The 26,457-nt window shown below is 47.4% G+C and overlaps 1 long non-coding RNA gene across 3 annotated transcripts; it reads left to right on the top strand.

Moving 5' to 3' along the window:
- Positions 1 to 2,195: 2,195 nt before the first annotated feature.
- LOC129650603 (uncharacterized) lies at positions 2,196 to 7,747 on the top strand. 3 transcript variants are annotated; one of them, XR_008713865.1, is made up of 3 exons: positions 2,196 to 2,852; positions 3,805 to 4,046; positions 7,413 to 7,747. It is a non-coding gene; the product is annotated as an uncharacterized LOC129650603 (long non-coding RNA). The 3 variants fall into 3 exon arrangements; XR_008713864.1 differs by lacking the exon at positions 7,413 to 7,747 and adding an exon at positions 4,310 to 4,544; XR_008713863.1 differs by lacking the exon at positions 7,413 to 7,747 and adding an exon at positions 4,310 to 4,544 and having other exon boundaries at positions 3,805 to 3,886.
- The last annotated feature ends 18,710 nt before the right edge of the window (positions 7,748 to 26,457 follow it).

The raw sequence follows: 26,457 nt of genomic DNA on the forward strand, positions 1-26,457 counted from the left end.
GAGGAGGCCCAGTCATCCCAGCATTCCCGCTGAGCTGATCCCTTACTGACCTGTCGACTGAAAAGGGCCACATGAGTGACCTCCAGTCAGGCCAGTAGAAGAACTGTCCTGCTGAGCCCAGTTCATTTTGAAGATGTATAAGAAACAACATATAACAACTTCTGTTTTAAGTTGCTAAGTTCTGTAGTTGTTATTGCCTATTCAATTCACCTTACTCCCTCTGTGCTAATTCCTGGATCACCCAACAACTTTCCAACCTATCCCTGACCCTGAGCTCCTGCCCAGCCATGCTGCTCTGACTTCAGGGAAAGAAGGCACTAGTGCAAGACTGGTGAGAACCTTATTCCTGGCTTGCAGAGGGCTGACTTCCCACTATGTCCTCACAAGGCCTTTCCTCAGTGTGTGCGTGCAGAGAGAGCGCATGCTTTCTGATGTCGCTTCTCATAAGGACACTAATCCTATCGGATCAGGGCCCTGCCTTTACGATCTCGTCAATCATCTGCTTATAGGCCCTGTCTCCAGATACACTGACACTGGGAGCTCTGGCTTCTCCACATACAACTTTTGGGGAGACAGAAACATTCGGTCCATAACAATGGGTAAAGATACAGATCAGTTAGAAAGCAACAGGGAAGGGAGTGGAGGAAGTGCCTGCCTAGTGGCTGTTTATTGTCTGTGACCTAGGATACAAGATCATCTGTTGATAATGAGTGGGACATGGAGATAGTGGAGACCAGAGGAAAAGCACAAAGCTTTAGAAAAGAGTAAAAGAAGAAGGAGACAGGACAGTGGAAACCTTGGCATTGAGGATTGAAAGCCCTATTACAGGTGAAGGCATGGATGTGAAATGAAGCTAACCCAGAGCATGGGGAAGCACTTTAATTTGGGAGCCATCAGGGGTTCAGGAACAGGAACACAGGGGAAAAAAGCAGTGAATTTATCCCAGGCAGGAGAAAAGGAAGGAGGGGAGAGGAGAGAAGGGGTGTGGGTAGGTATGTGGTTGTGGGTGTGTGAGTGTCTGGAGTTGGGGATGGAATGAGGGGGGTGAATGTTCATGGGCTCCAGGCTAGGTTAGGAAAGGAGCAAAAATGAGATGGAATCAGAAAATTTGGGATAAAAGTAAAGAGAGGGCTTAGGAGTATCTGAAAAATAGCCTCTCATTTCCCTAGGACTCAGGAAGGTTAATGATTCTATTTGTGTCTAAACCTGCAAAGCTGGGTTTGGTAGCAGTTCGGTTACCTTTCAGGCTTGGTGTCTTTCTTTCCTAGAATGGACTGCCTAGCTCACACATTCATCTGCTGGATCATTTTTGTTACAAAGCCATAGAGATAATGGGAAATTTGTATGAAATTGTATTTATAAAGACAGGCTCCTCAAGAAAGAATAATTGAGAATTTCACCAACTGAAAAAGACATATTTCCTTAGAAGACAGAGATGATTACTTGAGGTATCTGTGATATGACTCTCATACGTCAGTGGTGGGAGAAATCTCCCAAATGGTCCCCAGTCGTGTCCATAGCCCTGGCATAGTGTTGGGGCCACCAGCTCAGCCCCTCCTAGCTATGTGACCTAGGGCATTTAAATCAACTTTCCTGAGCCTATTTCCTAACCTTGAAAATGACTTCCCTTCCAGGGCTGTCATGTGGGCAGAATGAGACAACGGATATGAAATCCTGCAAGGGTTAGTCACTAATTACTTGGTGGAAGTAAGTGTCCTACCAGTCCAGATTACTTGAAGGCTGATGTTTTTAAAGAGCAGACTTCCCTGGAGGATGATCTGGGAGAGGCTTACTCACTGCTTTAAAGGAAGTTCCTTCAGGTCCCATTCAGGTCTACTGAGGAAAACTGAAGTACGGTAGAGTCCACGAAGCTTGCTGCCCATGTCAGAAGCAGCTCCTGGGCCGGCGGCCGTGGTTCTCAAGCTTACCATGCTTCACAGGCACCTGGAAGGCTGGTTAAGCAAGATGGCCACGTCCCTCCTCCAGAATTTCTCAATCAGTACCCAGGGTGGAGCTTGAGAATTTCCACATATAGCAAGTTGCCAGGTGCTGCTGCTTTGGTTCAGGAGCCCTCACTTTGAGAATCATCACTGATGAAAAATAACCACAGCCCTGATGCCAGGTGTGGCTCCCCACGTGGCCTCTCTTGTGGAGACACCAGCTCTGCTCCCTGCTAGCAGAGGAAGACTGTAAGGACCCTTTGCCCTTCTTTCCCAGTCAGTGGTCAGAAGTGAAAGTCACTGGCTCTTAGTGATTCAACTTGAGAGCTGGCTTGGCCAGTGGTCCAGGGAAGAGGGTTTAACCACACACCTAAATGAATGGGTTTGATCAATAATTAAATGAGCTGTTTCTGGCATGATTGTGATGGTGAAGCCGTGGTCACGCCGCCCGGTGAAGGAGGCAGTTAGGAGCGGTTTTGCTTGTTCATGCTGGGTTCAAAAGGGCTTCAGGGAGTCCAAAACTGAGCCAGACAGAATAAAAATAATTTTTAAAGAAGGAAACCAGCCCTACTGAGAGGTAATGGTGAGAGACTATAAAGTGTTGCTAAGGGTTGGTTTCTAAACCTCCTTCTCATAGTTGGGAGTTGCCAAACTTATAAACTTGAGTCCACCTCCCACAAAAGAGACTGAAACTGCCAGGCACTTGCCTCCTGGCCCTTCCTGGCATTTACGGGACCTGATGGAGACTCTATCCTTGTGTGCACGAACTTCAGACTCTACTAGAAGTTAAAGACCCAAGAAACAGGCATCACCAAGAATCCACCTGCCAGTAGGCGGGACAACAACACTGAGTTTCTAGAAGCATCTGGGGCAGCAGTCCAAGAAACCTCACAAGCACACAGGTGGTTTCAGGTATGTGAACCGTGGTACCCAATGCCTAGGGAAGGCTGCGCTGGTGCCTCCGCCAGGCCAGCGCTGTGCCTGCTGGCTGCAGCCCAGTGTCAGAGGGATGGCGGCGGGCTGGGGACTTCTTGTCTGTTTTTATAACTTTTGCTCCCAGTTAAGAACCCTGCGCAACTCAGAGTATGCTTCAAATAGACTCTTAAATCAAAAAAACTGAGTTCTGCTTTTTCATTTTTTAGTCACTTTGAACAAATCTCTTAGCCTCTCCAAGCCATAAGTGCTTAAACTGAAAATGTTGTTTAGTGGATAAATCATTTCTTTTGGGACCCTGTGGACTGTAGCCCGCCAGGCTCCTTTGTTCATGGAATTTCCCTGGCAAGAATACGGGAGTAAGTTGCCATTTCCTTCTCCAGAACATCTTCCTGACACAGGGATCGAACCTGAGTCTCCTGCATTGGCAGATAGATTCTTTACCACCAAGCCACCAGGGAAGCCCAAGCTGAAAACAGAGAAGAGTAATTTCTACATAAAGGAAGAAGGGGAGTAAAATGAAATAAAATGCTTTGAAAAACATATCGTACTATAAAAATGTGAATTACTACATTTATATAAATACGGGCCAACACCCACGCCCTCTCGATGACAAAGGCTATATTTTGGCCCTTCCTCCAAATTAGTGAGCCTTTTTCTTCTCTGTGCTCATCAGTAACTCAAAGCATATCTGCTTAAAGCATTTTCACAATGAATTTTAATTAGCTGTTTACTAATCTATCCCATTGGACTATGAGTTCCTCAGGGGTAGAATAATTAGACCTTTTATTTTCCTCTGATGTCTACTGGTACATAGTAGGTTCATAGTCATTGTCAGTTGCCTGAAAAAAAATTAAAATTTGCTGGGGCCTCCGTGAGTATACTAGGAAGCTTACAGCTCAGATGTAACTCTCACTTTCTTCCTTTGAAGCACTTTTTGAATCTGAGGCAAAACACCCCAATGGACAAAGGGAGCAACTGGATGGAATATGCTCCTGGCGAAGCTCCTACAGGTACAAGTGATGGACACAGAGGAGGAAATGCGTCTTAATTGGTAGCGTGAAAAACATTTCCCAGGTGCTCCACTGGGTTGTAAGTGCCATCTGTCCTGCCACAGAGGATTAGAGGGAAGAACACCTTGCTCTGGGTTCTGGGAATGGTGTAGGCATCGAGGTGAGTGTTGATATTAACTTGTCTGTGCTCTGCCTGGATAATTGCAGGCGAGGGAATCTGTCTAGGGTTTCTTATCTTGAAATCAAATGGATGAGGCGGCAGCAAGTTTCCCGTTCCCAGGTGTTCAGCTGCATTTGCTACAGGGCATTCTGGGAAAAATGAGAATTCAACAATTTCTGGCCTATTCTGAAAGGTTCTGGGTCAATATGTGTGCTCAGTCGCTCAGTTGTGTCCAAATTTTTGTGACCCCCATGGCCCACCAGGCTCCTCGGTCCATGGGATTTCCCAGGCAAGAATACTGGAGGGGGTCGCCACTTCCTTCTCCAGGGGATCTTCCTGACCCAGGGATGGAACACGAGTCTCTTTCCTCTCCTGCACTGGCAGCGGATTTCCCACCCCTGCGCCACCTGGGAAGCCCTCTGGGTCAATATACTCCGTGTTATTTGATGCCTGATCTTTCAAGGGAATGAGAAATAAAGTTTACTTCTTCATTCTGGCCCTGTCTTCTCTTAGACATCCTCTTTTACTTGTTTATTAACTCCATAATTACTGAGTTCCCACGAAGGGGCCAAGCTCTATGTTGGGTCCTGGGGACACGAAGGAAGAGATGACATTTTTTTCTGAACTCAGGAAGTTCACTTTCTTGGATGGGAGGTGGGGAGGGCATCAGACATGTAAACAAAATACAACACAATGTAATAAGCGGATATAATAGATATACAAAGAATCCTGGGGAGAGAAAGAGAGGGATATATATATGCATTCATACATGATATCTGATGGCATTATTAGCTAAGATTCCTGGAACTTTCAGCTACTTTGGCCAATAAATCTTTTTGTGTAAGCTAGTTTGCTCCCAGTTTTAGGCATTTCCAATAATACAGGAATCACAAGAGGGCTGGGTGCCCCAGAGAGTATGTTGCATGCAATGCCGTGACAGAACAAGGCCTGTCTTTGGAATGTTGAGATAATTGATACAATTGCACTTTCATCATATGGTCCAGATGATTCTAAACATGCACAAGAACCCCTGCTTTAAAGAGTACCCATCTATTGGTATCTGACAAATCCCAATTTTGATCCTTCATTGAAGCAGATTTTTTCAAAAACTTTATACAGCTACTCATCACACTCACCCTATGGAAATAAGCTTAAGAAATTTTAATCCTATATCCTTGGCTTTCAATACCAATATGCTTTTTGAAAGGAGGACTAAACAATTTATCTAAGTATTCTTTCTAAAATAAGGGAATCCCTTTCTTTAAACAAATGATGGCACCTGGTTGGGATAATGTTTCTCCTTGGCACTCACAGATGAAGAATTGATGGGTAAGGAATACATATACATCAATATTACTGCTTGGAGTATTTTGGGGAGGGCAGCATTATATACATTGATGAATATTAAGATGTTAATGCCCCTTTGCCTAATTCATGTGTAAACCTGATGTCTTGTACTGCATAAAGTAATACTTGAGACTTTCCTGGTGGTCCAGTGGTTAAGACTCTGCACTCCAATGCAGGGGGTATGGATTTGATCCCTGGTTGGGGAACTAAGATCCCACATGCCAAATAATGCAGCCTAAAAATAAAATAGTTGTTTTTTTTTTTTTAAGTAAAACTCAATGAGGAACAGCAGTCCTATGTTCAGTAAAACAGTAATAAAAGAATGACATTCACTTACTAGGTAACTTCTCTGTGTCCAGCTCTGTGTGGTTATATACTTGACCCAATTCTGTTGTTAAAACAACCCTGTAGTAATTATGGTCTTCCCATTTTAGAGATGAAAAGACTGAGGCCCCAGGGTATTTAAATAATTTGCCTGCAGCTAGTGGAAGTCAGGATGGGAATCCAGGCATTACCTTTCCACTACACTCACCTCTCTGTCTCTCCAATTCCCTTATTAGTAGTTCCAAATCCACCCTCAGTGTTTGCTTCTGGGCAAGTGAGTTTCTGGCTCTTTCAGTGTCCAGTGGAAGGTGATCTTTCAGCAAAGAAGTCTGAAAGAAGAGAGGGAATAGCCATTTGGAAGGTTGCCCCAGTGAGCCACGTGGGACAAGGCTGAAGATACTGGAAGCATTTACTCCTGAGGGGAGAAAGGGCATGATGACTCTTCCCCAAACATCCCAAGTCCCTCACTTGAGTACTTTAGAACAGTGGTCCCCAGCCTCTTTGGCACCAGGAACCGGTTTTGTGGAAGAAAAGTTTTCCACAGACCAGGGGGTGAGAGGTGGCTTCAGGATGATTCAGTTGCATTGCATTTATTGAGCACTGTGTTTCTATTACTATTACATCGGTTCCACCTCAGATCGCCAGGAGTTAGATCCCGGAGGCTGGGACCCCTGCTTTAGGAGGTTAACTTAGGACAGCGGTGGAGAGTTCAGTAAGAATCTTCTAAGACCAGTGATCAAGAGAATGGGCTGAACAGCAAAGAGGTAGGTGATCTAAGGAGTTCAGATCCAGGTGGCAGTTCGTGGGCAAGAGGAAGTGCTCTGGTCTCAGACAGACTGGGGTTGGTCCAACTTTGCCACATCTGAGCTCTGAAGCCTAGGACGGATGATATACACTTTCTGTCTCCTTCCTCATTATATATTAATATCTTAATAATACCTATTCTGCAGGCTTGTGAGAATCAGAGGTTAATACATATTCAGAGCTGCCACAGAGCAAAGGAAATAATACTATGATAATGGTTGCCATAGATTGGACATCTCTCTTAGCTGTTTTAGATACAAGAATCCAACAGCAAGCGTGGAGCCCTGAAATATATTACCTGTAGAGATCCCTCCAGGGTAAAGAGAGCTTTTGTAATCATCACTTCCCAAAATGTGGAGAGAGCGCAGCACTGATGGGAGGACAGGGGAAGTATTCCACAGGAAGTTTTTTTCTCGCTGCGTGCTGTGTTGTGGGAGGGGTTGGAGAGGTTCCCCTATTATGTATATTTCATCTCCAATAAGAGATCAGTTTGCTCTGACGTAACCGCAGGGAGCCCGTTATTTACCCTCGATCCCTGTAAAATTCTCACTACTGAGTTTACAGTTGATTGATTGTTCATTCCACATACTATAATTGCTTCATTAGAGGCTTCAGATGGTTCATTGTGTTGGCAACTTCCTGTAAAACTGTCTGCACAATCAGGGCCAGACACATGCCACTTGAGTCATCAGGAACTGAAGCATTTGTTTGTTTGTTTGTGTGTATGTGTGTGTGTTTGCAAAAGGCAGCATATTACAGAGGGTTTAATCCTGAGGCCGGGTACTATCCTGCCAGCTGGGGGGGTGGGGGGTGCAGCACAGGGGCAAACCGATCTCCGTGATCTCAATCACTGCAGGGCCAAAATTACCATCCTTTTATTTATTTTGACAGTACCACATGGCATCTGGGACCTTACTTCTCTGGCCAGGGATGGAACCCATGTCCCCTGCATTGGAAGTGTGGAGTCTTATCCACTAGACCACCAGGGAAGTACCAGCATCCATTTGTTAACGATTCCCTGATTTATAGCTCCAGCCCCATGTGTCTCAGGAACTTCGGAACGAGATAGCCAAACACCTCAACATAGCTGCCACCCTTGCTTGGATTGCTCCATGGGCATCTCCAACCAACGTCCCTGATACTAAATTTCCAATCCCCACTGCATCCACACCCCCAACCCTGTCCTCTCCTATCCCCATCTCAGTAGACACCACCATCCATGCAGCCACAGGGTCTCTGGTCATTGTCCACGTGGCCTCCAATTCCCTCATGCTTACACCCAATCACCAAGCTCGATCAATTCCTCCTTCTGTTCCTTTTTTTTTGTCAGTGGGGTGCTCCTTCATTTCCATGGTCACTACTTGGTCTAAACTTCCATTATTTCTTCCATGGATACAGCAACAGCCTCTTCTATTTGAGCTCCCTCCAGCACACAGGAGCAGAGCCATCTATTAAAAACTCAAGCCTGATACGATCACCGCCATATTGAAAACCCTTCAAAAACCTTCCAGGAGGCTTCCCTGGTGGCTCAGTGGCAAAGAAACTGACTGCCAATGCAGGAGACACAGGTACGATCGCTGGTCCCAGAAGATCCCACATGCCCAGGAGCATCTAAGCCCGTGTGCCATAACTGTTTGGACCTGTGCTCTAGAGCCTGGGAGCCACAACTGCTGAAGCCCTCAGGCCCTAGAGCCTGTGCTCCGCAACAAGAGACGCCACCGCAGTGAGAAGCCCTCACCCTGCAAGTAGAGAGTAGCCTCTGCTCGCCACAGCTAGAGAAAAAGCCCAAACAGCAACAAAGAACCCCGATCAGTCCAAAATAAATAAATAAAACTTTCCAGTGTCCTCAGGGAAAAATTCTTAACTGACCATGTTACACCTGGTTATACCTTTTTCTTAGCACCTTGTATTCCTTGCTCTTCTTCTCCTTTTTCAAACAAAATTCCTTACTCTTCAGAACCCTCCTTACTCCCTGATGTCAGGAGCTATTGTCTTTCTTGTTCACCACTGATTAACCCCCTGATTATCAGTCTGCCAACAACAGAGAGACAGACATGACTAGCGACTGAACAACAACCACAACCCCAGAGAAGGAGCTGAGGAACTATCCACTGACCTGAGACGCAAAAGAACAAGAAGGCGTTTCTGCTAGCTGGCTTTTCGCCCCTTTCCCCTTTCACCCCTTGAGGGGTGGAGAGAGGAACACTTCAAAAACCAAATGGCAAAACTTGACAAATCCAATCACCCTGAGGATGGGATGTAAGGCCCCTCACAATTGTGCTTCTGCAGCCTCAGGCCCCCCAATCCTACACTCTTCTCCCACATCCACCACTGTGCTCAGTGCCAGGAATTTTCCTTGTTCTCCACACACCCCATCTCGTTCAAGACTACCACTGCTTTTCATATTATATTCCTCTGCCAAGAAAGTCTCTTCCCTCCTTCCTTTCCTGGGGAAATCTGATTCCCCCTTGAGAAGTCATATGGTCAACAGCCATATCTCCAGCTCCCCAGGTAAAGATAGCTGCTCCTCTCTTGTCCTAGTCTGCTTGGGCTGCCATAAAATAATGCAAGAGACTGGGAGGCCTGAGCAGTGCATGGTTAATTCATACAGTTTGGGAGGCTGGGAAGTCAAAGATCAAGGTGCCTGCATGGTCAGGCTCTGGTGAGAACCCTCTCCCTGGCTTCTTGCCTTTTTGCTGTATCCAAATACAGTGAGGAGAGAGCAAGCTCTCTGGGGTCTCTTCTTATAAGGGAGCTAATCCCATCATGAGGGCCCCACCCCTACCCTACCTGCACATTTTACTATGTAATTATTATAATGGCTATGAATATCTAGCACTTGCTATAGACTTCATATTCTTTATTTCATTTAATTCTCACCCTATACCAAGAGGGTGGTACTTTTGTCCCCATTTTAGGAATGAAAAAAAAAAACAAACAGTTTCCAAGTGCCCAAAACTATACAACCACCAAGGTGACCTCAAGCCTGGAACTGGGGCTGCTGACCCCACAGCTAGGATATAACCACTCTCCCATACTGCCTAGACCACCACTTGGTGAATGTTTCTGTATAGGGACAGATAGACAATATTTTGAACTTCCTGGGCCATACATTCTCTGCCATAACGATTTAGCCCTGCCCCTGTATGCAAAAGCAAGCAGCCACAGACAGTACGTACATGAATAGATACAACCTGACTTATGGACTCCAGAATCTGAATTTCATATAGTTTTCAACGTGTCACAAAATGTTCTCCTCTTGATTTTTCTTTCCAACCACTTAAAAATGTAAAAACCATTCCCAGCTCACAGGCTGCACAAAAACACCTCGTTTGCGGATGCCTGGCCTAAACAACTGCAACTTCAATAGTAAATATCTGTTTGAGATATTTCACTTCTCCAACACCTCCTGTCCCATAATCGTCATTCCATGTCTCCAACAGCCTTCTTAACATTTCCCACCACAGGGTCTTCTAACCAGTTACTCCCTCGGCCTGGAACGTGTGTCCTCCATAGAGCAACAGGGCTTCTTCCTCAGGCCCCTTCTCACACGAGGCCTTGTCAGCGAGGTCGTCTCTGGCCGTCACAGCTGCAAAGCTGACAGAGCCCTCATCACGCCTTTCCTCATTCCTCCTGCTGTATCTCTCTTCTTAGCACTCATGACCCTCTACCAACCACTCACCTTCCCCACTTATCCTGTTTATTATCTTACCTCCATTAGAATGTGAGCTACAAGCAGGCAGGCCCTTCTCTTCTGTTCACAAATGGAAAACCAGAACCTAGAAGGATATGTGGCCTAGTGTTCTTGCCTGGAGAATCCCAGGGACAGGGGAGCCTGGTGGGCTGCCGTCTATGGGGTCGCACAGAGTTGGACACGACTGAAGCGACTGAGCAGCAGTAGCAGCAAGAGCTAAATAAATATTTTATCAATCTATTCATGCACCTATTACACCTATCTATTCATGTTCATTCGTTCAGTCATCCATGAACATCTAGCACAGAGGAGAGTCTCAAAAATAAAAGCCTAGGGACTTCCTTGGTGGCCCAGTGGTTAAGACCCTGTGCCTCCAATGCAGGGGCCACAGTTTGATCCCCGTTCGGGGAATTAAGGTCCCATACGACCCGTGGCAGAGCCAAAAAAAGAGCTTGGACATATAGAGAAGGTATGTATCCAGTTTCTCCTGAGATCTTCCATTTTAGGGTTTGTGGAAAAATCTCGTTTCCCATGGAGTTTGCACGGGATGAACACAGGCCCTTGCTTTTCCCTCTGGCCTCCCTGTGAGGCACTGATCTGTGCTGAGATTTCTCTGAGGCGTGAACTCCTGACCCTGTTCCTTCTGGAATGCCGAGCTGGAGGCTCTTGGGGAGGAGGCAGGACGTGACTGGGGCCTGGGCATCAGCCCCAGACGGGAGCAGCAGATGGAGCCCGGGACAGCTCAGTAAGGGAGGCACAGAATCCTGGCAGAGGAGGGGCAAGGTGAGTGCCAGGGCTCCTGGGCGGGCTGGCAGAGGAGGACGGGCTTCTTGTTAAGTTAATTGAGGTAATTTTTGCTGCCACCTCTTGGATAGTGACAAAATTCTCCTTCTTCCAGTGACTGATCGCATCTCTGACTCCTGCCTCGTTCTATTGTACGGAGATCGTGGTCTAAATTTAGCTCCATTTATTTAGCTATTCCTTAAAACTTTGTCACTTAAAACATAATTATAGGATTTCTCTGACAGACTCTGTAATACATGGAGTGCACCAAATTACAGGTATAATTTGGAGATCCAACTGGGATCGCCAAATAAAACTGATAGCTGTGGCCTAATTCCAGGGTCATCCATGTGGCCACTGGAGAGACTGTGTTCCTTAGACTCCTCTGTTCAAACTGCGCATTAAGCTGAGAGGGTGAAGAAATGAAAAGAAGTGGTCTCTAGCCCCAGGTATGGATCCTGGGGAAAATTCAGTCTTCCTTCTGCTTGGCAGAGCTAAGAAGACCACCCAGGCTTCCAGAAAGTCAGACATGCTCCCCACAAGTGCAGAGGAAGCCAGGCTGAGGCCCTGCTCTGTCTATCCACCCAGAGAAGAGCCTGACATAGGTGACCTCTGGGAGAGGGCTTTTATTCTTCTCTTAAAAAAAATAAAAAATAAGAAAATTCTTTTGGATTTTCTGTGATTGTAAACTGCAGAATCCAAAGTCAGTCTCGCAAGGGAAAAATGATGCCCAGGAGGAAAAGAACGGGTCCCTTTGGGGAGTGAAGACCCCACTCAGTGGAGTCTTGGTGGACATAAAAGCCAGGGGAGATGAGTAATTCTGTTTTCGATTCATTCCACAAATGGTACTTCGTTCCCTGGGGACCTGCGGCAAAACACTGGAACAAGGGTGATCTATTCAGCCTAAAACCTTACAGAGGAGCCCGGGAAGGGCAAAGAGGGCCCAGGGAGTAGCGTTTGAGTAGTGGCTGAGCCTAGAGGATGGCGCTGTCCTGCTGGTGAGCGGTGGTGTCTGCGGATTTTAATCACACTCTCCACAGGCGGTTCATTTGGCTTCCCAGGGTGCAGTAAAGGGCTCTCTGATCATTTCCCTAGGGTGCTGGATGGAGGCTAGGGTCCAGGGCTGTAACTAGCCCTTCCAAGGTTCACCCTGGCACACCTGTGGTCTCAGAACGCCTTCAGCCCTAAGACCCAGCTGGTCCTCTTGGAAGGGATTGCCTTGGCTCTTCACTCTAAGCTCTGTATTTGTCAGAGTCACTGACTCAAGCCCAGAGCAAGGTAAGTGACTTGTCTCAGACCACAGAGCAAAGCTGAGGCCACGTTGTGAAAAGGAACTGGGTCCCTGTGTCTCAGTCCAGGGCTACCATGTGTCAAGCGACTCCTGGGCCAGTGGGAAGAGCGCTGGCTTTAGAGCCAGACGTTCTTCGACCGGAATCCAGACCCTGCCACAGAGGCACGGGTAGGTCTCTCAATGCCGCTCTTTGTCCATCTGTGAAGTGGGGATGCTCATCTCTGCCGGGCCTCCTGCCCTGGCAGTTAGCAGAATCAAATGCTCCAACCCCAGGGAAAGTGTGCTGTAAACGGCAAAGCGCCAGGTGAATACTGCTCACTCTCACAGTTTCTCATCCGTGATTCTCATCCCACAGGGGCCCATCCTGCCGGCTTCAGTACCCAACAGGACAGCGTGTATGGACAGGAATGGTGACCGGGGAGGGTGGAGGCCCACATGCCTCTTTAAAAAAAAAAATTTTTTTTTAATTTATTAAAAAAAATGTTTGACGTGTACACACTGCTTATTTAGTTACCTATGGCTGTGCTGGATCTTTGTTGTTGCACACGGGCTTTCTCTACTTGCAGTGTACAGGGCTCCTCATTGCGGTGGCTTCTTTTGTTGCGGAGCACGGGCTCCAGGCACAGGGGTTTAATAGTTGGGGCACACAGGCTTAGTTGCTCCGAGGCATGTGGAAGTTTCCCAGACCAGGGATCAAACCCACGGCCCCTGTGCTGGCAGCTGGATTCTTATCCACTCTGTCACCAGTACGTGCGAAGTTGCTTCAGTCATGTCTGACTCTTTGCGACCCCGCCGACTGTAGCCTGCCAGGCTCTTCTGTCCGCGGGATTCTCCAGGCAAGAATACTGGAGTGGGTTGCCATGCCTTCCTCCAGGGGACCTTCCTGGCCCAGGGATCGAACCCATGTCTCTTATGTCTCCTGCACTGGCAGGCAGGTTCTTTACCATTAGCGCCAGGGAAGTAAGTTCCCAAATGCCTCTCGATCATGTCCACCTGACACTCCCACCTCAAATATGGCAGCAGGTCCATAACAGGACACAGCATCTTCATCTCTGGGAAGGATCATTCATGGGTCACTGAATGCATAAACCTGGTGGTGTGTAGGGTGGGGCTACATTCCCCAACTCCTCCTGGGTCCTGTTCTTTCCAAGCTGTAGAGATTCTAGCTTCTAAATCTCCAAGAAGCACCCAGCTCTCCCTCTGCTTGGCCACATCCCAGTTCTTCCTCCCTTCAGGGCTCTGTTACGTTGCTGCGGTATCTTCCTGACCAGGTTCTCATCCACCCAACTCACCCTCCGCCCAGAGCCATTCAATCAGGCCGTGCCACTTCCCTACTAAAAACCCATTAAGTATTTCCCTCTGATCTTCAGCACCAAATCCCAGCCTTTTATCTCCCTCCCAGAGCACTTCTAGAGGGGCCAGACTTCACTTTCCAGCCCCCTCTCCTGCAGCTGCCCACCCAGCAGCCCTATCATGCTCCAGGCACTTGAGTCTGCACTCAGTTCTGGGAAACCTTCTGGATGTTTTCATGTCTTTGCACTGCTCTTCCCTCTGGCAGGGAGACTATCCCCTCAACATTTATCCTTTAAGTCTCCCTTGAGAGGTACTTCCCCCAGAAGCCCTGTCCACCCAACTGGCTTCAGGTAGGTCCCCCCTTCCCCTGCCATGGCAGCTCGTGTCCACCTCTTTCCCAGTACTGCCCACCAATCCTGGACCATCACTGCCTGGTTTACTCTCCTACCAGAATACAAGCAGCATCTCGTCTCCTTCAACTTCTGCTCTCCAGGGCCCAGAACAGTGCCCGTGGTCCTTAATCAGTGACTGATATGGTAAAAGTAAAAGCACACACCAAACATTTACTGAGGACTTAGACAGCCAGGCACCATGCTAGGTATGCATATTATACCATTTAACCCATACAACAACCCTAGGTGGTAACTAATTCATATTCCCATTTTACAGGTAAGGAAACTGAGGCATGGGAATGTGAAGGGTCAAATGTTTCATCAGTGGAGAATAGAGCCCACAGCTAATTCATGAATGAAGCAATGAATGAGGAAATTGTGAATCCAGGAGACAGTGACTCAAGCTTCTGCCCAGAATTATAATCGGAGTACATTCCAGTGGCAACAAGGACCATGTGATTCTGAGTAAAAGTTGCAGGAAATGAACTCTGAATTCACCACGGGAACTGGAAGACCACCAGGGCTCATTACAAGTAAAGAATCTGCCTGTAATATAGGAGATCCATGTTTAATCCCTGGGTCAGAAAGATCCCCTGGAGGAGGAAATGGCAACCCACTCCAGTATTTCTGCCTGGAGAATTCCATGGACAGAGAAGCCTGGTGGGCTACGATCCATGGGGTTGCAGAGTCAAACACAACTAACACTTTGATTTCACAACTCTTTGAAACTAACCAGCCATCCCACAATTCTGGAGGCCTGAAGTCACCATATTCCTAACGAAAATGAGGGGAGAGAGGTTTTCCTCATTTGTTTTCCTTTCCACCTTCCCGGTTCCATCCTCTTCAGCCCCCCCTCACCCCCCACCCCTAGTCCACTGAGCGATTCCCAGCAGCACGAGCCTCCCTGGCAGCCGGAAGAACCACAAACCCCACCCCTCCCTTCAATTACAGCCCCCTCCCCCACCGTGCCAATCCCAGGCTATGCCAAGCACACATGAGGGCAGAAAATGCTTTGAAATCTGTATGCAGCAGAGGTTGGGAAGGTTGGAGAGAGCAATTTTTGTTTCACATCATTCCTTTGTATAATGTTGTATCCTTCTGACAAGTCCGCATAATACGGCTGAACTTCACCAATTGCTGCCTTAAGAGAAAACAGTGAAGACCTATCTTTAATGTCAAATGAACAATGGGCAACCTTCCAGAGGAGGAAAATGACTTGCTTTGAAAGAGTTGGAGAAGAAAAGTGCGAAATGTTCCCAGCTTAACGGGAGGGGGAAAGAAAGTCAGCAGCTGTGTGTTGGCACATCGGCTCCCCGGCTGCAAGCCCAGGGCGGCCTCCGCCAGCCTCCCCTGGCAGGCGGGCCCACAGGCTGAGCAGGGGGCCTCTGAGCTGGGGTGGGGACAGACAGCGGTTGTTTGTTCCTGGGGAACACTGAGCCAGCTGCCTTCAGCCCAGGTGTGTGTGTGGGGACTTATACACTTGGATGTAGAGCTCTCCCTTCAAAGACAAGGGACCCCTGAAAGTGTGTGTGGAACCCCCTGGAACCTCAGCCACTGGTTCTCCATCTTCTGCTGGAGCTTTCTGTTTGCACCTCATAGCTTCCCAGGTGGTGCTAGTGGTAAAGAACCCACCTGCCAATGCAGGAGACCTAAGAGACGCAGGTTCTATCCCTGGATGGGGAAGATCCCCTGGAGGAGGAAATGGCAACCCACTCCAGTGTTCTTACCTGGAGAATCCCACGGACAGAGGAGCCTGGCAGACTGCAGTCCATGGAGTTGCAAAGAGTCAGACAAGACCAAAGTGACTTAACACACTCTCTGTGAGTAGCCACTTCCACTAGGCACTGAGATTTTGACCAACATTGCCATCAAGGCTTGGCACAGTGAACACTCTTTCTTTCTTTATTTTTCTCTCTTTCTTTCTGCTATTATGTTTCTGATTTATTTTTTAAATTTGTTTAAATTTATTTTTAATTGGAGGTAATTGCTTTATAATGTTGTGTTGGTTTCTGCTGTACCACAAAGTAAATCATTTCCCTGTAGGACATTATCCTGTAGGAAATTTATCAATTTATATGATTTTCCCTCTATTAGGTGATGGTTGTCTCAGGGGCAGGGACTTTGTCTTGTTCATGTATACATGCACATAGATATACACACATATACATATGAATTGACATGAACATGGACCTAGTTCAGGGACTGGCATATACTAACTGTTCGATAAATGCTTGTAGATTAGAGGGTCTAAAACTCAACTTCTCAGTCCTGAGAACTTCTAGCAAACTAGAATTACCCAAGGAATTAAAAGCAAAATAAGACAAAACAATGACAGCATCCACACCACCTTGGAACTCCAGACCAGCTCAGACCCAGAATCAGACCCAGACCCAAAATCAGAAGCTCTGGGAGGTGAGGTTCAGCCACTGGGGCTTTTATGAGCCCTCTAGGTCAGAGGTCTCCAACCTCCGGTGGAGGCCCCTCATCACTAAGCATCACTATCTGAACAATCCCCCACACCGCTTGAATTACTGCCTGAACTACTCTCCACTCCTCCACCCCCACCCACCCTCCTGGAAAAATTGTCTTCCATGAAACTGGTCTCTGGCTCTAGAAAAGGCTGGGGACTGCTGCCCTGTGCTGTGCTGTGCTGAGTCGCTCAGTCATGTCCAACTCTTGTGCGACCCCATGGACTGTAGCCCACCAGGCTCCTCTGTTCATGGGGATTCTCCAGGCAAGAATACTGGAGTGGGTTGTCATGCCCTCCTCCAGGGGATCTTCCCAACCTAGGGATCAAACCCAGGTCTCCCACACTGTGGGAAGATTCTTTACCATCTGAGCCACCAGGGAAGCCCATGAAAACTGGAATGGGTAACCTATCCCTTCTCCAGGGGGTCTTCCTGACCCAGGAATCGAACCTGGGGTCTCCTGCATTGCAGGCAGATTCTTTACCAGCTGAGCTACCAGGGAAGCCCACTGCTGCCCTCGGTGATACCATTATAAGTTGTTTCCTTTGTCTAGAAGCTCAAGGCTAAATGACATATTAAATCCTCACCCCCACCCCAACACATCATACATGGTGGTGAAGAAAGAACAACAGAGCTGCAATGAAGAGCTCCCTCTTAGAAAAACAGAGAGTGGGGAGCAGTATCTTCTGATCATGAGGTGGAGCATTAACACTAACACATGTATGGATGGGGATAACAGGACAGTGGGCAGAGATAACCGGGACACTTCCGCCCTGTGATGGAGGCCGAGCAGCCTGCCTCCCCTGGTTCTCCCCAGACGGACTTGTCTGTTGACCCTGCAGCCATTGCTAAGAGGGCCACTGGGTGGTTTTCCCTTCTCGGGGCTGTTCATTTCTTCCTAGAGTTCATGGGGCTGGAAATGCCCTCGATCACTTTGTTGCAGATAATCATTTTCAGGTTTTGTGTTTTTCAGGCATTACAATTTCCTAAAACCTTAATAAGCTCTTGGTTGCTTTGCAGCCAGTCAAATCCAAAGTCGGAATTATGGGTTCTTGAATCTAGACCACTGTCTGAAGGCTCCAGTCCCCTAGTAGCAGGCCTTCCAATTCTATCCATCTTTCTGATGATACACTGGGATGGGTGTGGGGAGGGGCAAGGCTAAAATTCCTTTTGCTTCCTGGCTGCATCCCAGAGGATAACTTTCTAGGCTGTGGAAGAAAGAAGATGTTGTAAAGTGTGTGAATATCATTCTACCTCTAGGTTCCAATCTTTTCTCTCTCTCTGTCTTGAGATTCCCTCACCTCACTTCAGCTAAGTGTAGCTTGGAATAGAGAGTCCAGCTTTGCCAAACCACCACACTCCTCTCTGTCGGCCTGGACAGCTGACCGAGACAGGGTGGGCTCTGTCTCCTTCCCACTTAGCTTGCTTCATCCTAACAGGATGTTACTTAAGGCCTTACGAAGCAGCCGATCCTCTCCAATATATTTCCTTTTTCAATCTCTAAAACACAGTTCGAGTCTCAAGATAGCACATGTGACAGTTCAACCCAGCTGCTCTGTGAGACATTACTGGGATTTCCAACTTCCCAGCCAAGAATTGAGGAATTCTTGGTGCTCTGCATGCCACTATGATTCAGCCGGTTCTAGTTTTTCGGATGCCACTTATAAAGCCCCACTTCCAAAAGCTGATGTTGCTATCATTTAAGACCTACTCCCTGGCAAGTGAAAGAAACCCACCTTAAGAGGGCTTAAGCAAACAGGGGGAATACACTGGCTCACCCAGATGGGTAGTTCATGGGGTCTCCTCTCTTTAGATGTGCTTGTATCTAAGGTGTGAAATTCTACCATCAGCCTACTCTCTCTTGCTCTCTCACAATCTCAGCTCTGTCTTCCTTTGTATTAATCTCACTATCAGGAGCCCCAGCAAAAAGAAAGTACCACTTTTCTAATAGTTCTGGAGTCCCACTGCTGACTCTCATTAGCCTAAAGTGGGTCACAGTCCCATCCCTAAACCAATCACCGTGGCTAGAGAGGATGCGATGCAATGATTGAGCACATGCCCACACTTAGAGCCAACAAGTGAAAATTAAACCTAAAACACACAATCTGAGCTTCAGAAAGATGTTTTTCCCAAGAGAAAAGACTGATTCTGTTAGCAGAAGAGATGGTAGCTGGGCAAACCATAGAAGTTCACTCTAACAATCATGACTGTGATGAATGGTGTGGCCCCAGAGCTAAGTCCAATGCCTGCCACACAGGGCATGCTCTATCAATGTGTTGAATGAGTGAGTAAATAAGTGAATGAACTGAGACTATCTATTCCAATCACTCTATGGGGAAGCCCAGTGGAAAGATGAGCTCTTCAAAGACTTCCCTGAGGGACTTCCCTGGTGGCCTAGTGGTTAAGAATCCACCTTGCAGTGTAGGGGATGTAGGTTTGATCCCTGGTTGGGGAAGCCCATGTGCTTTGGAGCCTGGGCATCATAACTATAGAGTTTGTGCTCCACAATAAAAGGTCCCGTATGATGCAACAGAGATCCCAAGTGCTGCAACTAAGACCTAATGCAGCCAAAAAAAAAACCCCAGACCTTTCCTGAGTTTTTATTTTAAAGCCTAATTTTAATGACTGCTGGATTTGCCTAATTGGAGATATAATCCTCTTCTCCTCATAGGGATCCTTCTTCCCAACATTGTCACCAGAAGGGAAATCTGGCAATATTTTTCCAAATGAAAACACAACAAATTTCTCTGAAGCAGCAAAGCTGTATATTCATTCTTTCTTTAAATTTCTTTAAATAAATTTCATTCATTCTACAAGCATTTCTCAAGCACCTCTTCCATATCAGATACTATGCTATGTACTAGGAAATAGGTATAACAGATTATAATCTCTTACTTTAAGATGCTTAAGCCTATGGAGAGACCAACAAGTGATTTTTTAAAAAATGGAGGCAGCTTATGGAGTAACAGATCATGGGCTTTGGAGTCTGACCCGGTGCCAGCACTGAATTCTGATTCCACCTCTTAATTACTGTATGAACATCAAGAGTGTTATTAATCTTCTCAGGCTTCTTTTTTCCTTATCAGTAAAATTAGTTATAGTAATATCACCAACCTCATAAAGAGGTCGTGTGAATTAAATGATAATATACATGAACAGCACATAGCTAAAGCCTGGCACAAATGGTAGCAATTCTGTTTGAGATTGTCAAAGATCAGAGGAAAAAAACCAATTCATTCTTTAGAAGTCAAAAAATTTCTGATGGAAGAGATGAGAATGGAGCTGGTTCTTGGGGATGAGCAGGAGATCACAGTGTAGCCGGTCTAAGAGGAGTGCATTCTGACAGAGGGAACAGTTTATTCAAAGCTTTGAAAACCCAGGGAAAACTGGTACGCTTACAGAGCAGCACATATGTCTAGATGCCTGGCATGCGGGTGGAATAGTGCTGGGAGAATAAAGGTGTGAAATGCCAACATTCGGGGAAAGAACAAGGATCTTAGAACTTCTCTGTCCAATGGGAGTACAGGGCAACTGGGAAGCCCTGCCCGGTAACCATAAATCACCGGCACCCCAGGTAAGTGGGTGTCAGAAGAGCCATTATCTCTCCCATACACACATTAAGACGGTGTCTTTCAGATGGACCTGAGAAGTTGAGGGTCCGTTTACCGTTCCTTTCAAATGACTCTCAATAAATCACAGCATTTATTATTCACAATCTGGTTTGAATGGAGCAGAGATGTTGAGTCGGGGGTGGGGGGTGAAGGGTGTGTTTGGACTCCGAGGGGAAAAGTTGGGGGATTTAATGAGATAATATCCATAAAACACTTTGATCTCCCAGAGGTGATATGCTGCAGCTCCTGCTCGGGGACTGGGAGATCCGGGGAGATAATGTTTCTAAGTAAAGATGCTAGCCTGAGCAATGCTAGACACAATGGAGGGGAAAGACTTGCTCCTTAAGTAATTTCCTTATCAGCATCACGGCCAGAATCATCCATTACAGCAGGAACAAAGAAATGCTGGTTAGGGGAGTGAGATCCAGACACTCAGGCTTCTATGGCACCAGGGAAGAACCCACTGTTCCCACCATGACCCACAACACACCAGCCACCCGGGTTCTGGATCCTGCGCACAGCCTTGGTCCTGAACCTTTCTCTCTCACTGAGCTACTGCCCAATTTTCCAACCTAACTCAGACTGCCAGTTGTGACGGAGGCAAAGAGGATCAGGATCCAGAGTTCCAAATTCCTGAGTAGCTGCTTATAGGCCCCTCATGGGCGCACATCACAGAAAGAATATCCATCTTTTGCTAGCAACAGGATGGGCTTCCCTGGTAGCTCAGCTGGTAAAGAATCTGCCTGCAGTGCAGCGAGATACTGGTTCAATTCCTGGATCAGGAAGATCCCCTGGAGAAGGGATAGGCCACCCATTCCAGTATTCTTGGGCTTCCCTGGTGGCACAGATGGTAAAGAATCTTCCTGCAACGCGGGAGCCCTGGGTTCAGTCCCTAGGTTGGGAAGATCCCCTGGAGGAGGGCATGGCAACTTACTCCAGTATTCTTGCCTGGAGAATCCCCATGGAGCCTGGTGGGCTACAGTCCATGGGGTTGCAAAGAGTCGGACATGACTGAGTGACTAAGCACAGCACCAACAGGATGGTGGCGGAGGCGGGGGAGAGGACTGGGCTACACATGTGAGAGGTGAGTGAGTTATTCACTCCTCTCACCCTGCTCAGGGCCTCCTCTTCCCTGGATCACTTTCTTATTCCTAGCCATCAATACACACAGACACAGGAGAAGCTCCAGTCCCATGAAGGAAGCATTCTGGAGAGCATCCAAGAGGGTGAAACAGTAAAGGAAAGTATCCACAAAGAAGAGGGAACTTTAATTCTCCTTATCCCCTCCCTCAAAGCCTGCACCCCTTCCCAGTGACCCACTTTTATGTCCCTGATGACTATTTGAACATAATCCATTTTAGAATTCCTTCTCCTTACACACATATATTAGTTAGGATGAAATTAACTGTTGTGACAGAACTCCAAAATTTCAGAGGCTCAACTTTGTAAAAAGATGATTTAAAAAAATTGTGATCAATGTGTATTTTTTTTTCAGTCATGGGGAGTGGGGCAGGGGGTGTGGAGGGAGTGCTATGGACCCAATGTTTGTGTCCTCTGCCCCTAGATTTATATGCTGAAGCTCTAATCTCCAGTGTGATGTATTGGGAGGTGGGCTTTGGGGAGGCAGTTAGGTCATAAGGGTGGAGCCCTCGAGAATCATATTAGTGCCTTTAGAAAAGAAGTGGTATAGAACTCACCTGCATTGCAGGAGACATAAGATATATGGGTTTGATCCCTGGGTCAGGAAAATCCCCTGGAGGAGGGCATGGTGACCCACTCCAGTACTGTTGCCTGGAGAATGCCATGGACAGAGGAGCCTGGTGGGCTACATACAGTACATGGGGTCACAAAGAGTTGGACACGACTGAAGTGACCAACATGGGCTCATTAGAAAAGAGATGGTCTCTCTCTTCATCACCTGAGGACACAGCAATGGAGGCATCAGTCTGCCAACCTGGAAGAAGGCCCTCACCAGGAACTGAACTGGCCAGCACCTTCACCTTGGATTTCCCAGAACCATGAGTAGTGAATTTCTGTTGCGTAAGTCACCGGGTCTACGGTATCTGTGTTACAGCTGCCCCAGCTAAGATAAAGCAGCTTGTGTTCCCTCCAGGAATTCAAGGCGACAGGCTCTGCCATCTTCATCAGGCGGCTTTCAGTCTCACCCTGGGGTTCAGCATCCAGTCTGCAAAGTGGGGAAGAACATGAGGGATCAAGCGTGAGAGACTGTTGTGGGCCACGCCCTGCAGGAAATGCCTCGTATTCCCTGGTGAGAATCCGGTTCCGAGGTCCCGGGTGAAAGTGAGGAAGGCAGGAGTGCAGTGCTTCAGCAGCAGGCATAGGGGTCTCTAGGTTTGCTGAGCAGCTCGCCAGTTGCCATGATATGGGTCTTCGAGGTCCAGATGGTGGAAGGTTCTATGAGAGGCAGAGGACAGGCGTTGGAGGAGGGGAGCAGCACCTGCAGACCCCAGTGAAACCCGTGGAAAACCACCTGGTGAGGGAAACTGACGCTCTGGCTCTGGAAACGCTGCCGGCAGGACCCGTAGGAGCTGGTGAGCTGGACACGGGGCTGGGGCCGCAGAGGCCCAGGGCAGCGGTTACAGCTCTGGGCAGAATGGCCGTCGGGAAGACCAACCACACAGACAGTGGGACAAGCTTCGAGATAAAGACAGGAGTTTACTTAGCTCCTTTTGGCCTATTTCTAAGTCTTTGAGGAAGACAACAGACATGTGGGAGGATAAGAGGTCTGTGAATGAGATACAAAAATCCTGAGGGGAAGTGGCATGGAGGCTGGTTAAGTACCATCACTGGGGGTAGGAAAAGAGAAGCAGGATTGCCCTGTGGAAGGAGGAGATGCAGAAGGAAAGAGGGAAAGGTGATTTTCTGGACAGGTAAGTGGGAGGCAGGAGGGCCAACCCCCACGCCTGGGCCTGAGGTGGAGGCTGTGAGAGGGCCCTGACGGGCACAGAGGGTTGGTGCAACCCAATCCCAGCTCAGGTGAAGTGGTGGAGGGTGTGCAGCAGGGAAGCCTGGAGGGTGGAAAGGAGTCTTCTAGATAGATGCCCAGGGCAGGGGGGCCAGGGCTGACCTGGGTGGGGCTTTGAGAAAATGGGGGAGGGCAGCTGATCGGAGGGACCGTGGCCTTGGGGAGGGGGAAGAGAATCCCTGTTATGATCAGTGCATTTCACAGTATGTGAATCATACTCAAATTTATTAAAAAATGGAATGAACCCCATAGGGCAGTGGGGTTTAAAATGATGTAAATTACACAGAAAAATATCAACCATCTCAGGCAAAGGAAGAGACTTGTGTCACATATACATTTTTTAAGGCATGGAGTACGAAGAAGATAAAACTACTTTTTAAAATGAACATATGGGGACTTCCCTGGTGGTCCAGTGGTTAAGACTTGGAGCTCCCAATGGAGGAGGCCTGGGTTGGATCCCTGGTCAGGGAAATAGATCTCACACACCATAATCAAGACCTGGCCCAGCCAAATAAATAACTACATTTTTAAAATGTTTATAAAATTGGACATAAATGGCTACTACGTGAGCAATAACGACTATTTAAGAAATACCCAAACTCAAAGGAACAAATGATCCCGCTGTTGTTTCACTCACATTAGGCTTATCTGAGCTGGTGAGTCTTTCAGCTCAGGTTGGAAATGCCTGACAGAGAAGTAGAAAGTTCATTTCACCGGGAAAAGAAAAGGATGGATTCCACTTTAAAGGTTAAATTTTGATCTGGGAGCTGTAACAGCACTGTGAAATAATGATTATTGTTATTTTTACAAATCTATTTCACTTTAAAACAAGTTGGGAAATTTCTGACTTCGTTTAAATGAGACCTCCATTCTCCCAGGCCTGATCAGCCACCTGAGGCAGAGTCTCCTGCTGAAAAAGTGCTGTGCTGAGTCATTCAAATGGCAGCTCCCACTGAGAGAAATAACGGAGCCAGATTCTCACAGCAGAGCTGCTCAACAGTAGCGGGAGGGAGGCGAGGAGGAAAGCTAATTTTTCCAGGCAGATCTGAATGCTTCTTTTTCACAGGCACTCTTAGTCAATATTTATCTAGCTATTCAAAGAGTTATAACTAATCATTTATCTCTTTTTCCTTTTTGTCATATTTCTCTGCCTCTTTGGGGTACACTGAATGTGGACCGCAGAAGGAAGTCCCAGCCCCTTCATTGCAGATCTCAAGATGTCAGAAATAAAACTTCTGGCTGAAGGATGACCAGATTGTGAACCTCGGAGAGTTGGTGCAAGACCTGTGAAAAATGAGGCTTACGCCCCCTTCTTTTGGGTGTTGATTTAAAGAGGAATTAGAGTTGGACCATGAAGAAGGCTGAGCATGGAAGAATTGATGTTTTCAAACTGTGGTGCTGGAGAAACCTCTTGAGAGTCCCTTGGACAGCAAGGTGATCAAACCAGTCAATCCTAAAGGAAATCAACCCTGAATATCCATTGGAAGGACAGATGCTGAAGCTGAAGCTCTAATACTTTGGCTACCTGAGTCGAAGAGCTGACTCATTGAAAAAGACCCTGATGCTGGGAAAAATTGAGGTCACCGGGAGAAGGGGATGACAGAAGATGAGATGGTCAGATGGCATCACCGACTCAATGGACATGAGTTTGAGCAAACTCTGAGAAGGACAGGAAAGCCTGGCATGCTGCAGTCCTGGGGTCACAAAGAGTTGGACACAACTGAGCAACTGAACAACAACGAACCTTTATGAGCTACGACTTAGTCTTCTAAGAGTCTTTTTTATTTTTCCCATGGTACTGTTTTCAGTGGCTACTAACCTAGTCCTTCTCTGACCTACAACTTTCTCTGACTTGGGGCATTAGAATAGCTTCCCTGGGGGGGAAAAAAAATTCTTGTCTGCTGTGAAGTGCGGTGGGATACACAGTGGTTGCTGTCTTTAGAGGAATCAGTTCCACCCTGCATGTCTGTAATTATTGAGTAAGAACCATGGAGGAGCCAAGCCCTTGCACTGAGCCCTCAAAGGAGTTGTCATGCCATCCCTGATTGACGTCCCTGGAGGACAAGAAGCCAGGGGATAAGAAGTCAAAAGTCAAGTTCTCCGGGCAACAGTCAGATAAGGCAGCTTGTGTGCACTGTTTTCTTGGGAAGGAAGTGAAGGAAGCAGGATTGGGTAGAAGACCACAGGGAATATGACCTGGGATGCAGGTCCTGTGGGTCCCAGGGGAGCTCTGAAGCTGAGGTGACTCTTCAGAGAGGTCCAAGGCTGAGCTGACAGGGCTGGGCCTTTGCGTCCCACACTGAACAGTGATTGGATGGAGGCTGTCCTTGGGGAGGAGCTACCTAGGGAGACGAAGACAGCGTCCCTCCCACCCCACCCCACCCCCACCGTCCCCGCAGTGGAAGCATGGCATTTTAAGCCCTGGACTGCCAGGGAAGTCCTCAACCTCATTCCATAAATGGAGGAACTGAGGCCAAGAAAGGAAGAATGATTTACTCCAGGCAGTAAAGTACAGTCATGGCAGAGCTAGAATGGGAACCCTGGTCTTCTCACTTACAACACCCATCTTTTTCCACTGTCTATATCTGCTGCCTTTGCCTCCATTTTATTCTCACCATGGCCCTAAAGCACAGGCAGGAAAGGTATCAGATGTGGTAAATAGATAATGTGATAGCAAAAGTCACAAAGCCATAAAGCAGAAGTATTCCAATCCAAGTCGGCTTGAGGACAAAAAGGGTGCCGTGTCAACCACACCATGCTGGGGGCCGCTCCCAAGGGTCCCACCTCTAGTCAGTTCAGCTCAATGATCATTTACTGAGCATCTGGACACTGTGCTAGGCCCTGGTGATACAAATATTGGACACTATATCAACTTGCAGTGAGGTCACCTACTTAAATAGAAAAAAAAAAAAACAAAAAAAAAAAACAGAAAAGTATAGATCAGTTCAGTGTTGCTCTGTAAACGTTCTGATAGAACTAAACAATGCCATTAGGGTACGAAGGAGAACCCCCAACTCAGCCTGAGGGCTTCCTGGAGGAGGCAAATGTGTTTACATTTGAACAAGAGCCCCTCATTCTCCTTGCACACCCTCACCTGATCTTCCCTAGCTGGGGGTAGGGGAGTGGCTCCATCATCCACTTAGTGCCTGGAGCTGGGCACGTAGAAGAGGGGGCCAAGGCCAGACTTTCCTCCAGCAACCCACCTGTCCCTGGGGAGTCACTAGGCTTCCTCACCTCTCCCCCAGTCCCCTCTTTTTCTTGGTTTTTATGTCATGACTTCTTAAGTGGATGTGTAAAATCACCTCCTGCCTGGCTCTCTGCCCCCATCTGTTCCCTGCCCTTTCTGCCTGGGCCATCTTTATATTGGGCAAATATGCCTCTCCTTTTCCCTGTTAAAAATCCTCCTGTGACTTCACAC

Source organism: Bubalus kerabau, chromosome 4 (assembly GCF_029407905.1).
Source record: "Bubalus kerabau isolate K-KA32 ecotype Philippines breed swamp buffalo chromosome 4, PCC_UOA_SB_1v2, whole genome shotgun sequence".
NCBI classification, from domain to species: domain Eukaryota; kingdom Metazoa; phylum Chordata; class Mammalia; order Artiodactyla; family Bovidae; genus Bubalus; species Bubalus kerabau.